This window comes from Anguilla rostrata, chromosome 9, assembly GCF_018555375.3.
Source record: "Anguilla rostrata isolate EN2019 chromosome 9, ASM1855537v3, whole genome shotgun sequence".
Classification (NCBI taxonomy): Eukaryota; Metazoa; Chordata; class Actinopteri; order Anguilliformes; family Anguillidae; genus Anguilla; species Anguilla rostrata.
Genome location: NC_057941.1, coordinates 36,830,087 through 36,842,347, shown reverse-complemented (window position 1 = coordinate 36,842,347; position 12,261 = coordinate 36,830,087). Strand labels below are relative to the sequence as shown.

At 43.1% G+C, this 12,261-nt stretch overlaps 1 long non-coding RNA gene across 4 annotated transcripts in view; it reads left to right on the top strand.

Moving 5' to 3' along the window:
* LOC135263705 (uncharacterized) overlaps positions 1–12,255 on the top strand; it is a 42,002-nt gene extending 29,747 nt beyond the window's left edge. For 3 of the 4 annotated variants that reach the window (XR_010332515.1, XR_010332516.1, XR_010332517.1), the window contains one exon: positions 6,845–12,255. This is a non-coding gene — a long non-coding RNA (uncharacterized LOC135263705). The remainder of the gene's footprint in view (positions 1–6,844) is intronic. The other variant, XR_010332518.1, reaches the window with a different exon arrangement.
* The last annotated feature ends 6 nt before the right edge of the window (positions 12,256–12,261 follow it).

The window sequence follows — 12,261 nt, the reverse complement described above, 5'->3', positions numbered from 1 at the left end:
GGGTTAGGGTTAGGGTTAATTAATTAATTAATTTCCCATTAAAACGATAGGGTAGGACCGGTGGAGTAGCCCTCGCGGCGATTGCACCGTTGCTTTGACCAAGCCGTAATAGTTTTCAGGGGGTTCAAAGTCCTTGAAAATTATCTGAGGGTGTCCTATGGGGTAGCTTTTCCTAGCCTAACAGTATGGGTATAATACTGTTAGGCTAGGAAACAGTATTATACCCTCTTTAACTTTGTAGTACAGCTTGTGAACATTTGCCCTACCGCCAAAGAGGCTGTCCCTAGGTTTCAATCGTGCCGGGTGTGTGTAGCCATAAATTCGACAACGCTCAGATTGTTTGTTTAGCCGTCCAACATCCCTAACTCAACTCAACCTACGCTTGTAAGAGTTTCAGTTTGTCATTAATGCTTTCTTAAACCCATGGTATCTTGACAACGGATAGTGTGTTGGTTATAACGCACACTTACCATGTGCATACAACGTTAATTCACTATCTCTCCCTCTTTTCCTATAGTCGTCACATCGTGGGCATATCTACATTCTGGTTTCCTTGACAATTCTAACCATCATGAAAGTTCGAATATGCTTGCGTTGTTACGTAAGCATTGTTATGTGTCAGCCAGTGTCTTTGGGGAAAACGTGTCTTGTAGACAGCATACAGCAGACGCCAGCGTGGTGTGGTTAAACAGTCAAGACCTGTACATTCTATAAATTTGTGGTATTTTAAGCAAGCCTCTCTTAGCAGAACGACATTGCTTCTACCATAGGTCTACAATTCTTTCTGGAAGTCAAAAACACCGTCAGCGACTTTGTTGTACCACTTGTCAAACACGGCGGCATTGTGCGCTAGCCATGTATAACCTCTATACTTAGGGCGTCTAAACTTGCTCAAGTTTTCATACCTAAACATCGCGTAATGTGATGCACGACAAAGTGGCGCGTGTTGCCATTCTTAAACGGTCTCAAATCAAGAATATATTGGTGTCTGTTTTCTTTAAAGCGGTAGGTTGTATGTAACAATTATGTTCTGCATCTGGTGACAAATCTTCGCTGCGATGAATACAATGCCCCATAACACATTTGTGCGCTTTTGGGTTTTTCACACTAACATGGTAGCATCTGTTACATTTCTTACAATACTTTGTAACATTGCATGGTGCCACTAACGCTCCTGACTCACCCCTGGAAACAGACTGTTTGTGTTTATCAAAACAAAAGCTTGATTTGCAAAACCTTGAACAATCATTGCAATATTTTGGCTTTCTAGGTTTCTTGTAACATTCGGAGTCATTGCACACATCACAACTGAACTTACAGCTGTGGTCTCGACGATTACTAAATCCTGCATAGCAAAACTGACAAACATACGGCTTGCCTAGGAATGCCTTAAGATTCCGTATCATATAATAATGACCGTCGTGAAGATACCACACAGTTGGACGGTGTTCTTGTGTGTCGCTTGTATGATATTTCTGCAACATGTTTGAACCCGGTCTATAGAATACAACTATTTTAATCCCTAGTGCACCCTCAAACCTTGAAACATCTTTAAACCCTATGTTCTGTTGTATTGTATAACCGATGCGTGTGCATGTCTGCTGCAACCTTCTCTAGTGTGTTAGCGGGTGCTTGAGGGTCCAGATAATGTGCGAGACAGATTGTGAAACACAGGTTGTTTGAAATGTTGGAAGGAAAAAATAAATTCATCTTGTTTTTGCTGATCACTTCATTGTGCGCAAGGTCGCGTAGCTTTCTATACACACCACCGTTCTTACTCCGTGTAATAGAAACTGCTAGCTCCAAGTTGTTGTCAACCATGATTTGTATGTTGCTCTGCATAACTCTTTCAATGGCACCCAAGAAACGCTCAACTCCGTAACCATTTTCTGGAGACAACATCACGTTCACATCTGTAGCTAGGCTGGACCCTCTCAAGGTAATGTTACAAATGCCATTTTCCCCAGCTAAGGTTTGATAAAACTCGACTATATCACTCAGAGTGTCGTGCGTATGCAGCCATATCTGTGTCAGAGACCGCCCTGAAATTAAGCGGCCTGTGTAAAACCAGACTATTAAATCGAGGTCTTGCCACTATAGTATAATCGCCGACCACACCACCCTCTCTTTCCAACCTTTCTACATCTACACTGTCTAAACTACGATTAGATGACACATCGGTGTGACCGCCCCCATTTTGCAGAGTGTGTAGTATGTTGTTGAAACTGGCAATATCATCAGACGTACGGTACATAGAAACATCATTCATGAGACTGTCTGTTAATATGTCATTGTCTTGGGCACTATCCTCAACATCTAACAATGGTTAATGGTATGCAGAGTGTCATTGATCTCCGCAATAGACATAGCGTGTTCGCATTCGTCGTCTGCGGTATCAAGCCTCCTACGTTTGGTTGGCTGTGACATTGTGGTATCTATTTTGTCTGTTAGTCACAACAATTGTTTAACCTTTTAGTTTTTAATGAAATTAAATGTGTTCTGTCAAAAGTGGTTGCGTAAAAGAAAACAAAAAAGTGTAAAAACCTATAACATTCACAGCCGCATGCACACAAGTTGGTCTAGTTAAAAGAGACCGGCGTGGAACATCAACTAGGCCTAGGGGAAATGTTCGAAAGTCGGCTTAAAATCTCTGACGAAGCACCCCAATCCACTTTACACAACGAGAACTTCACAGATAATCTTTGTCTGATTATTCAACATTGTAGTCAACTCCTGGTATCTACGCTCCCATCTCAGATTGTCATCAACCAACCTCTGTACAACGTTCTTTATCTCAACAATATTCTCAGCCAACTTTTCAACAGTTTTGCACTGCCTCTCAAAAACAGACACGTTTCTGTCAAACCGATCTGGATAATGGTGGAGTTCGCCAATAACAGTGTCGCGATCATTGACTATATCAAAACATAAACGATCATACCCTTGATGAGAATCATCAGCAGGTTCTTGGTTGTTGCATAATCCAACAGCTTCAGAATTGTCCACAAAATCTTCAATAATTCCACACTGCGATGCGGTTGCCGTACACCGATTCCTCACCACAGTAGGTGCCGGTAGGCCTATATCGTTGTTCTCTTTCGAGTCCGATTGTAGACCCCCTAAGCCAGCTTCGTCCCACAATTTAATTTGTGTATCCGTCCAGGCTTCGACGCAGTCGAAAGTGCAACATTTTCAAATCAATTTGAAAAACTTTTATTTTAAAAACTTATTTTATTAAGGTTTCTGTGTTTAACATTTAACATATAAGCAAACAAATAAAAATAAACACACAAAGAACTTTTTAGATTAAAAAATGTAAAAGATGATATTAAATTAAATATATATATTAACACCTTTAAGTGTGAAATCAAAATAACTCCACACCTTGCATTTACTCCTTTTTTTTTCTTTTGAGGATTGATAAACATAGTGGTCGTATAAACGCATTTAATTAAAAACTTTCACTAAATATACATACCTTTATTGCGGCAATCGAATTTGTACAGACAAGTGTTGCAGTGGAGAATATTGGATGAGGCACGAGTGACAAACGTCTTATTACAGAAGTAGCGCGTCAGCTGCTGCAGTTCACACTTGTATTAGACTGGATAATTCTAGTAAATAGCAATTACAACGTTCGAACAGACAAGTACAGATAAATAATCAATGGTTTTTATTTTTATTATACTTCTTTAAAAATCGGGACACATCGGCTGCATAACTGCCGATCCCGATGTCGTCAAAAAAGTCAAATAATGGCCAATATATCGGCCAAACCGATATATCGTTCGGGCTCTAGTAATTATAAATAAAACAAAATCTGTAAGAACTAACAAATCAACTCACTCAAGGTGAAAATCCATCGTAGTCTTCTCTGATGCGCTTGTCAGCAGGTCAACTCGGTAAATAACCACGCGGTACCCGGGTCAGTTTTATACACACCCTACAGGTTAAATATATTTACAACCAAACACGTCTCGGTCATCAGCCGTCGCGACATGTCTGGGCAACACGCAAATATATATAGTGTTATAGAAATGTATAAATCTCACTGACAAACAGATGTCTCCTTTTAAACACCGACCGGGGGGTGGCGTCATTAAGCACATCATACTACGGGAAATGTTTGAAAAGTCTGAATAAAAGATCTAACAAAGACCCCTGCTGACAAACGGTTGTCTCTTTTTAAACACAGATTGGCGAGGTGTCATTAAGAATGTCAACTACGAGGAAATGTTTGTAAAGTCTGAATAAAGACATTTAACAAAAAACCCCCATTGACAAACGGATCCTTGAAACAATGACTGGGGGTGGTGTCAGAAATCTCTCACTGACAAACAGACCTGCCACTCAAACTGACCTGTCAATCAAACTGTCCTGTCATAAATCAATCATTTTGATAGAAAGTATAGGATAGATACTACTTACGTCCCGGAGCCATGAGTTAAATACAGAAGGCCTATTCTACCGGCCAAGTAATGGATGATTCCGTATTTTGCGGGATGTTTGGCAATCCTAAATTAAGCTAGCAACAGTAACTAAAATGTGATTCAATGTTGCCATCAATTGTCAAATTGGACATTGAAAACAGGAGGGGATGTAACAACAATTCAATTCTAAAGAGCAAAGTTGCTGTTTTAACTGCTTTAGAATGCTGTATTTTTGTAGCACATTGATTTTAGAACTGTTAAAGGAGTAACATGGTGGTTTTCACACTTCCTCGGTTTTATGTGCTATTTGCACAAGAGGCATTTGAAGAAACATGATGAGTAAAGTATTAAATATGTCCGTTCTTTATTTTTGGAGAAATATGCGTTTTAAATTTATCGTCCTATTTTCAGGCGGTTGAGAATGTTATCAACTTAGTGCGTCACGAGTACAGTAACCACTCCCCTTTCCACGCCCCGTAAAGAAATCTGACTGGACACACTGTCCTGCTACAAGTGTGCTGTGAAGTTTACGTAGCAAACAACAAGCCTGAATCCTTCTGACGTAATTTACATGGAAACTATACACTCAGATCGCAGTTTCACTTATTGTGGCCAAGCGGAATCGGTAACGTTTCAGAAAATATCTAACTTTAAAAGGTTCAATCTTCTACTGGGACTTGTCGTTTATTGAGGGTGTGAAAGAAAATTTTGGTGCAGCTGACTATAATCGAATGTTTTTCAGATTTACGGTTCGATTGAGCAAGTATCATTCAAAGTACATTTTTATGGGTTAGTGCTGTCCAATTTTGCTAGCTACTTCACATTAACCTTGTACGGCGATCAGTAAAGGCTAACAGCACAGCACCACTTAATTATTGTCACTTCTATCACCACTGTAATAAACTAAAAAAAGGCGACAAACTACATTTTCTGTGAGAAATGTATTGTCGAGCTCACGCGCATACACTGCTGGCGACATTCTAAAACTACGTTTTGCCATCCCTACAGTCAGTCAGATTGCTGTGACAGCTCATTCTAAATGGATAACTCGTGACCCATAGTTTGTGCCGCTGGCTTACAGGCAAGATAATGCAAATATTTGACTAACGTTAGGTTCACTTATTAGCGTGCCTTTTAAGGACTATTAGACAATCTCTGGTTGGTCATATTCATTTATAGCTAGCTAGCTAACATTAGCTAGCTATGTAGTTTGCTTTCATAATGTAATGTTATCGATAACGTTAGCTAGCTAGTTTGCTTTCATAAGGACATTATAGTTGTGGTTTTATCTTGACTTGGCTGGCTACCTAGCTAGCTAGCAAAAATTATTATTGGATATAAGTCAACGTCCTTAGCTGTGGATACTTTATATACGAAGTTAGCTAGCTTGTGAAAATTCAATGTCCCAAGATAAGCGCGTATCATGGAGGTAGCTATGGTAACGGTGCACGGTCTGTCAATCATAGCTAACTGACAGTCCTCATTACCACGCCCAGACAGTTCGGGTGAACTTTTATAGTGGGGAATTTAGGCTTAGAAAAATACGTTTTAAAATACATTTAAATGACTGAATAATAAAAAGATTATGCTCATTTGTTTTGTTGTTGCCTAAAGACAACTGGCAAGTTACTCCTTTAAAAGGCCGAGGTGTCCCTTTACTGAGAATTAATGTCCACCCTTGGACCAATCAGAATTGAGTATTCAGCCAAGCCTTTGTATAAATATAATTAAGAGTTTCACTATATTAGCTTTGTTGAATTATTTTAAATGGGAATGTCACCCATTTTAAAAATTCACACATGTTCTTATTGTGCCCCAGGACAGTTCAGTCAGTATGTGTGAACACGCATCGCTCTCTCTTAAAGCTAGAAATTGGAGAGAGAACCCTCCAATCGGTGATGTCATTGGGATGTAAAATCTGGAGCTGCTCCATATTCAATGAATGGGGCTCTGACTTTGAGACTATAAAATGTTTGTGAGCTCTTGCACCCAAATGAGGATTTAATTCTGGTTCAGACCTTCTAGCTATGCTAGAATGTAAAAGTAATTTGGGTGTTAGAGCTCACACAAACATTTTATGGCCTCACAAAGTCAGAGCCTCATTCATTGTCTATGGAGCAGCGCCAGATTTTACATCTCAGTTGTCTCAAATGTCACCAGCATTGGCTTTATTTCGTCACACAAGGGTCTGACAACATTTAAAACGTATTCTAATGTTATTTTGCTCTTAAAACAATATTAAACTTATCCGAAAGTTTTAATTGGTTTTCCCTGCTGGGTTCATCAGGTTTGTACTTTTCTGCTTATTACTAGATACAGTATTCAAAGGCAAATAAGATGATTATATAACTTCCTGGTTAGTGTTAATATTTAAAATCTTGTCTGATCTGTCCATTATCTATCACATCATTTAGTGCCACGCCACGCCGGGAGAACAGATCTGAGGCTGCAAAGCAACGCTGAACTAAGTCTCACCTTTCAGACCCTCGGTTTCAGAGTCCAGAACCACACAGTAGCATTCAAGTCATGGAGGTATGTGACAGGGAATGTAAACAGGTGGTGTGTAGTCCACCTGTGGTGTCATCCCAATGCACAGCTCAGTATCATGCACAGCCTGAGGTGCAAGAGGTCAACAGCAGTTTGCAGGTCACAGACCTTTCTGAAAATGATACCGTACAAGAAGCATGTGCCCCACCACCCTCTGTGATATCTGTGCAGGCGTCCCATAGTCAGGATTATAGTGACTATGAGCCTGAGTCAAGGAATTGTCAGTGTACATGCATGGCTCTGACATTTCTAGCACCAGAATGAGGGTCATGACTTGAAGGAGGCTGATCTTGAAAAGAGACTGGACAAGGGAGACAGTCTGTATAAGAAAACTATGAAACAGCTAAAAAGTGAAGAGGTTCCGCAACTACTACTTGACCTTGGAGGAAACACCACTCACTGTCGCAACTGAGCACCATGAGTACAGAGTGCAAAGATCTCCAGTGGAAATGGGATTCATGAGAGAAGGGAGATCCTGGCACAGAGGATTGGTTTCAAAATCTTTGCACAAGACTTCAAGTGTCTGTCTGCAGGTGTTACACATGCACTGCTTACAGTATCACCATATACCATTGCCGTATTCATTAAAATGACGCTTGTATTTGTCATTGCCTCAACACACGAGCTGTACTCGTCGTAAGTCAAATTACACTGTGCCGTAAGTCAATTACAGCTGTGACAGGTTGTCCAGCTTTGGAGTCGTTCAGCAGATCCCAGAGTGGTTTGAGTTTATTGATGGCTGATTGTGTTGTCATTGTATGTCGTTTGCCGTTTTTTCTTTGCTCTTTCCATTGCTTTGTTTTTTGTTTTACTTGTACCTTCACCCTCGTCTGTCACTTTATGGCGTCGGGTAAGTTATCCGTGTTTCTTGCATAGGTGGTTTGGGAAATCCAAATCTGCATGCCCTTTTACCTTTCTTGCAGGACTTGGAATGAGTTCTGCTGTGCATTTGAACCTCTGTGAAGTAATGGTTGTTTGTCTGCATCAGGCAACTGGCATGAGATGTAGCGGTCCACAAACTTGCATATTCTGTGGTCGGGGTCCTCTCCGAAGACTGGAGCTCCTCCTAGCCGACACAGCATATGTATATGAGAGCTCCCTCTGGCCTGAAATTCTACCCGGTTAAAGAAATCAATAACCTGATCAATTGGATGAGCAGGAGACGGCAGCAGCTCTCTCATCAGAACGTCAACTCGCTTGTCGCATGGTGGTCACCGGGTTGCTTCTGAGAACATTTTGTTCATTTTGAACATTTTTCTGAGTCACATTTTTCAGCCCAGTCCAGCTCATCAAAATTGCTGGGATTTGATTGCTTCATTTTGGTTTCATCACAGCTGTCAAATTCTATGACATTGTTTGTGTCTGGTTGATTTTGCTGTACGTAGTCATCAATGGGAGGGTCTTGTAGCAGGTCTTCAATGGTTTCATTATACCAACCACTCGCCCCCCTTCCTGATTGGCCGATGTTTGATATTTCATAACTTTTGAACCATTTGTCATAGAGAACTATGGGTCGCTTTATTGGACTCAGTAAAGACCTAGCCACCGCCTAGAACTTCATAGCAACCCCCTAGCAACCTCCTTGCAACTGCCTACCACTCCATAGCAACAACCTAGCAGCACCCTAGCAACCACGTAGAACTCCAGAGCAACCATCTAGCAACACCCTAACAACCGCCTAGAACTCCATAGCAACCACCTAGCAACACCCTTGCAACCACCAGGAACACCATAGCAAATGCATAGCAACACCCTAGCAACTGGCTAAAACTCCATAGCAACCACCTGGAACACCATAGCAACACACTAGCAACCACCTAAAATTCCCTAGCAACCACCTAGCAACTACCTGGAATACCATAACTGCCTAGCAACACCCTAGCAACTGCCTATAACTCCATAGCAACCACCTAGCAACATCCTTGCAACCACGTAGAATACACTAGCAACCACCTATCAACACCCTAGCAACCACCTGGAACACCCTAGCAACCATCTAGGACTCCATAGCAACCACCTCGCAACACCCTAGTAATCACCTGGAACACCCCTAGCAACCATGTACTACACCATAGCAACCACCTGGAGAAACCTAGCAACCAAATAGCAACACCCTAGCAACAATCTGGAACACCCTTGCAACCATCTAGAACTCCATATCAACCAACTAGCAACATCTTAGCAACCATCTAGGACTCCATAGCAACCACCTAGCAACAACCTGGCAACCATCCAGGACTCCATAGCTACTACCTAAGAACACCCTAGCAACCATTAAGCAACACCCTAGCAACCATCTAGGACTCCATAGCAACCACCTAGGAACACCCTAGCAACCATTTAGCAACACCCTAGCAACCATCTAGTACTCAATAGGAACAACCTGAAACACCTTATCAACCACCTAGCAACACGTCTAGCAACCATCTAGTAGTCCCTAGCAACACCCTAGCAACCATTTAGTACTTCATAGCAACCACCTAGCAACACCTTAGCAACCATCCAGTACTCTATAGCAACCACCTAGCAACACCCTAGCAACCATCTAGTACTTCATAGCAACACCCTAGCAACAACTTGAAACACCCTAGAAACCATCTAGTACTTCATAGCAACACCCTAGCAACCATCTAATACTCCATAGAAACCACCTAGCTTTGCTAGGGAGTTGATTGGCGGTTGATATGCAGTGTTCCAGGGGTGTTCTAGGTTGTTGTTAGGGAGTACTAAGTAGTTGCTACGTAGTTGATTGGGGGTTGCTTTGGAGTGTTCCAGGGGTGTTCCAAGTGGTTGCTAGGGAGTTGATTGGTGGTTGCTATGGAGTGTTACAGGGGTGTTTCAGGTGGTTGGTAGGGTGTTGCTAGGTGGTTGCTATGGAGAGTTCCAGGTGGTTGCTAGGGAGTACTTGATGGTTTCTAGGGAGTTGATTGGTGGTTGTTAGGGGGTGTTACAGGTGGTTGCTAGGACGTACTAGGTGGTTGTTTGGGAGTTGATTGGTGGTTGTTAGGGGGTGTTCCAGGTGGTTGCTAGGGATTGGATTGGTGGTTGCTATGTGGTGTTTCAGGTGGTTGCTAGGGAGTTGACAGGTGGTTTCTCTGGGGTGGTCCAGGTTGTTGCTAAGGAGTACTAGGTGGTTGTTAGGGAGTTAATTGGTCGTTGCTATGGGGTGCTCCAGTTGGTTGCTAGGGAGTTGATTGGTGGTTGCTATGGGGTTTTCCAGGTGGTTGCTAGGGAGCACTAGGTGGCTGCTAGGGAGTTGATTGGTGGTTGCTATGGAGTGTTACAGGGGTGTTACAGGTAGTTGCTAGGGAGTACTAGGTGGTTGTTAGGGAGTTGATTTGTGTTTGCTATGAAGTGTTACAGTGCTGTTACAGGTGGTAGTTAGGGAGTTGATTGGTGGTTGCTAGGGAGTTGATTGGTGGTTGCTATGGAGTGTTACAGGGGTGTTACAGGTAGTTGCTAGGGAGTACTAGGTGGTTGTTAGGGAGTTGATTGGTGTTTGCTATGGTGTGTTACAGGTGGTTGCTAGGGAGTTGATTGGTGGTTGTTATGGAGTGTTCCAGGGGTGTTCCAAGTGGTTGCTACGGAGTACTAAGTGATTGCTAGGGAGTTGATTAGTGGTTGCTATGGACTGTTACAGGAGTGTTCCGGGTGGTTGCAAGGGAGTACTTGGTGGTTGCTAGGGAGTTGATTGGTGGTTGCTATGGAGTGTTACAGGGGTGTAACAGGTGGTTGCTAGGGAGTACTATGTGGTTGCATAGCGAGTTGATTGGTGGTTGCTATGGGGTGTTCCAGGTGGTTGCTAGGGAGTAGTAGGTGGTTGCTAGGGAGCGGATTGGTGCTTGCTATGGGGTGTTCCAGGTGGTTGCTAGGGAGTACTAGGTGGTTGCTAGGGAGTTGATTTGTGGATGCTAAGCTGTGATCCAGGGGTGGTCCAGGTGGTTGCTAGGGACTTGATTGGTGGTTGCTATGGACTGTTACTGGGGTGTTACAGGTCTTTTTTAGGGAGTTGATTGGTGGTTGCTATGGAGTGTTACAGGGGTATAACAGGTGGTTGCTAGGGAATACTATGTGGTTGCATAGCGAGTTGATTGGTGGTTGCTATGGGGTGTTCCAGGTGGTTGCTAGGGAGTAGTAGGTGGTTGCTAGGGAGCGGATTGGTGCTTGCTATGGGGTGTTCCAGGTGGTTGCTAAGGAGTTGACTGGTGGTTGCTCTGGGGTGTTCCAGGTGGTTGCTAGGGAGTACTAGGTGGTTGTTAGGGAGTTAATTGGTGGTTGCTAAGCAGTGTTATAGGGGTGTGACAGGTGGTTGCTAGGGAGCACTAGGTGGTTGTTAGGGTGTTGATTGGTGGTTGCTACGGGGTATTACAGGATCGTTACAGGTGGTTGCAAGGGAGTTTATTAATGGTTGTTAGGGAGTTGATTGGTGGTTGCTACGGGGTGTTACAGGTGGTTGCTAGGGAGTATTAGTTGGTTGTTAGGGAGTTGATTGGTGGTTGCTAAGGGGTGTTACAGGTGGTTGTTAGGGAGTTGATTGGTGGTTGTTAGGGAGTTGATTGGTGGTTGCTATGGGGTGTTACAGGTGGTTGTTAGGGAGTTGATTGGTGGTTGTTAGGGAGTTGATTGGTGGTTGCTATGGGGGGATTACTGGGGTGTTACAGGTGGTTGCTAGGGAGTACTATGTGGTTGCTTAGCGAGTTAATTGGTGGTTGCTAAAGAGTGTTACAGGCGTGTTACAGCTGGTTGTTAGGGAGTTGATTGGTGGTTGCTATGGAGTGTTTACAGGGGTGTTACAGGTGGTTGCTAGTGAGTACTAGGTGGTTGTTAGGGAGTTGATTGGTGGTTGTTAGGTTGGTGATTGGTGGTTGCTATGTGGTATTACAGGGTTGTTACAGCTGGTTGCTAGTGAGTACTAGGTGGTTGCTTAGCGAGTTGATTGGTGGTTGCTAAGGAGTGTTACAGGGGTGTTACAGGTGGTTGCTAGGGAGTGGATTGGTGCTTGCTATGGGGTGTTCCAGGTGGTTGCTAAGGAGTTGCCTGGTGGTTGCTCTGGGGTGTTCCCGGTGGTTGCTAGGGAGTTGATTGGTGGATGCTAAGGTGTGATCCAGGGGTGGTCCAGGTGGTTGCTAGGGAGTTGATTGGTGGTTGTTATGGACTGTTACTGGGGTGTTACATGTCTTTTTTAGGGAGTTGATTGGTGGGTGTTAGGGAGTTGATTAGTGGTTGCTACGTGGGGATTACAGGGGTGTTACAGGTGGTTGCTAGGGAGTACTAGGTGGTTGTT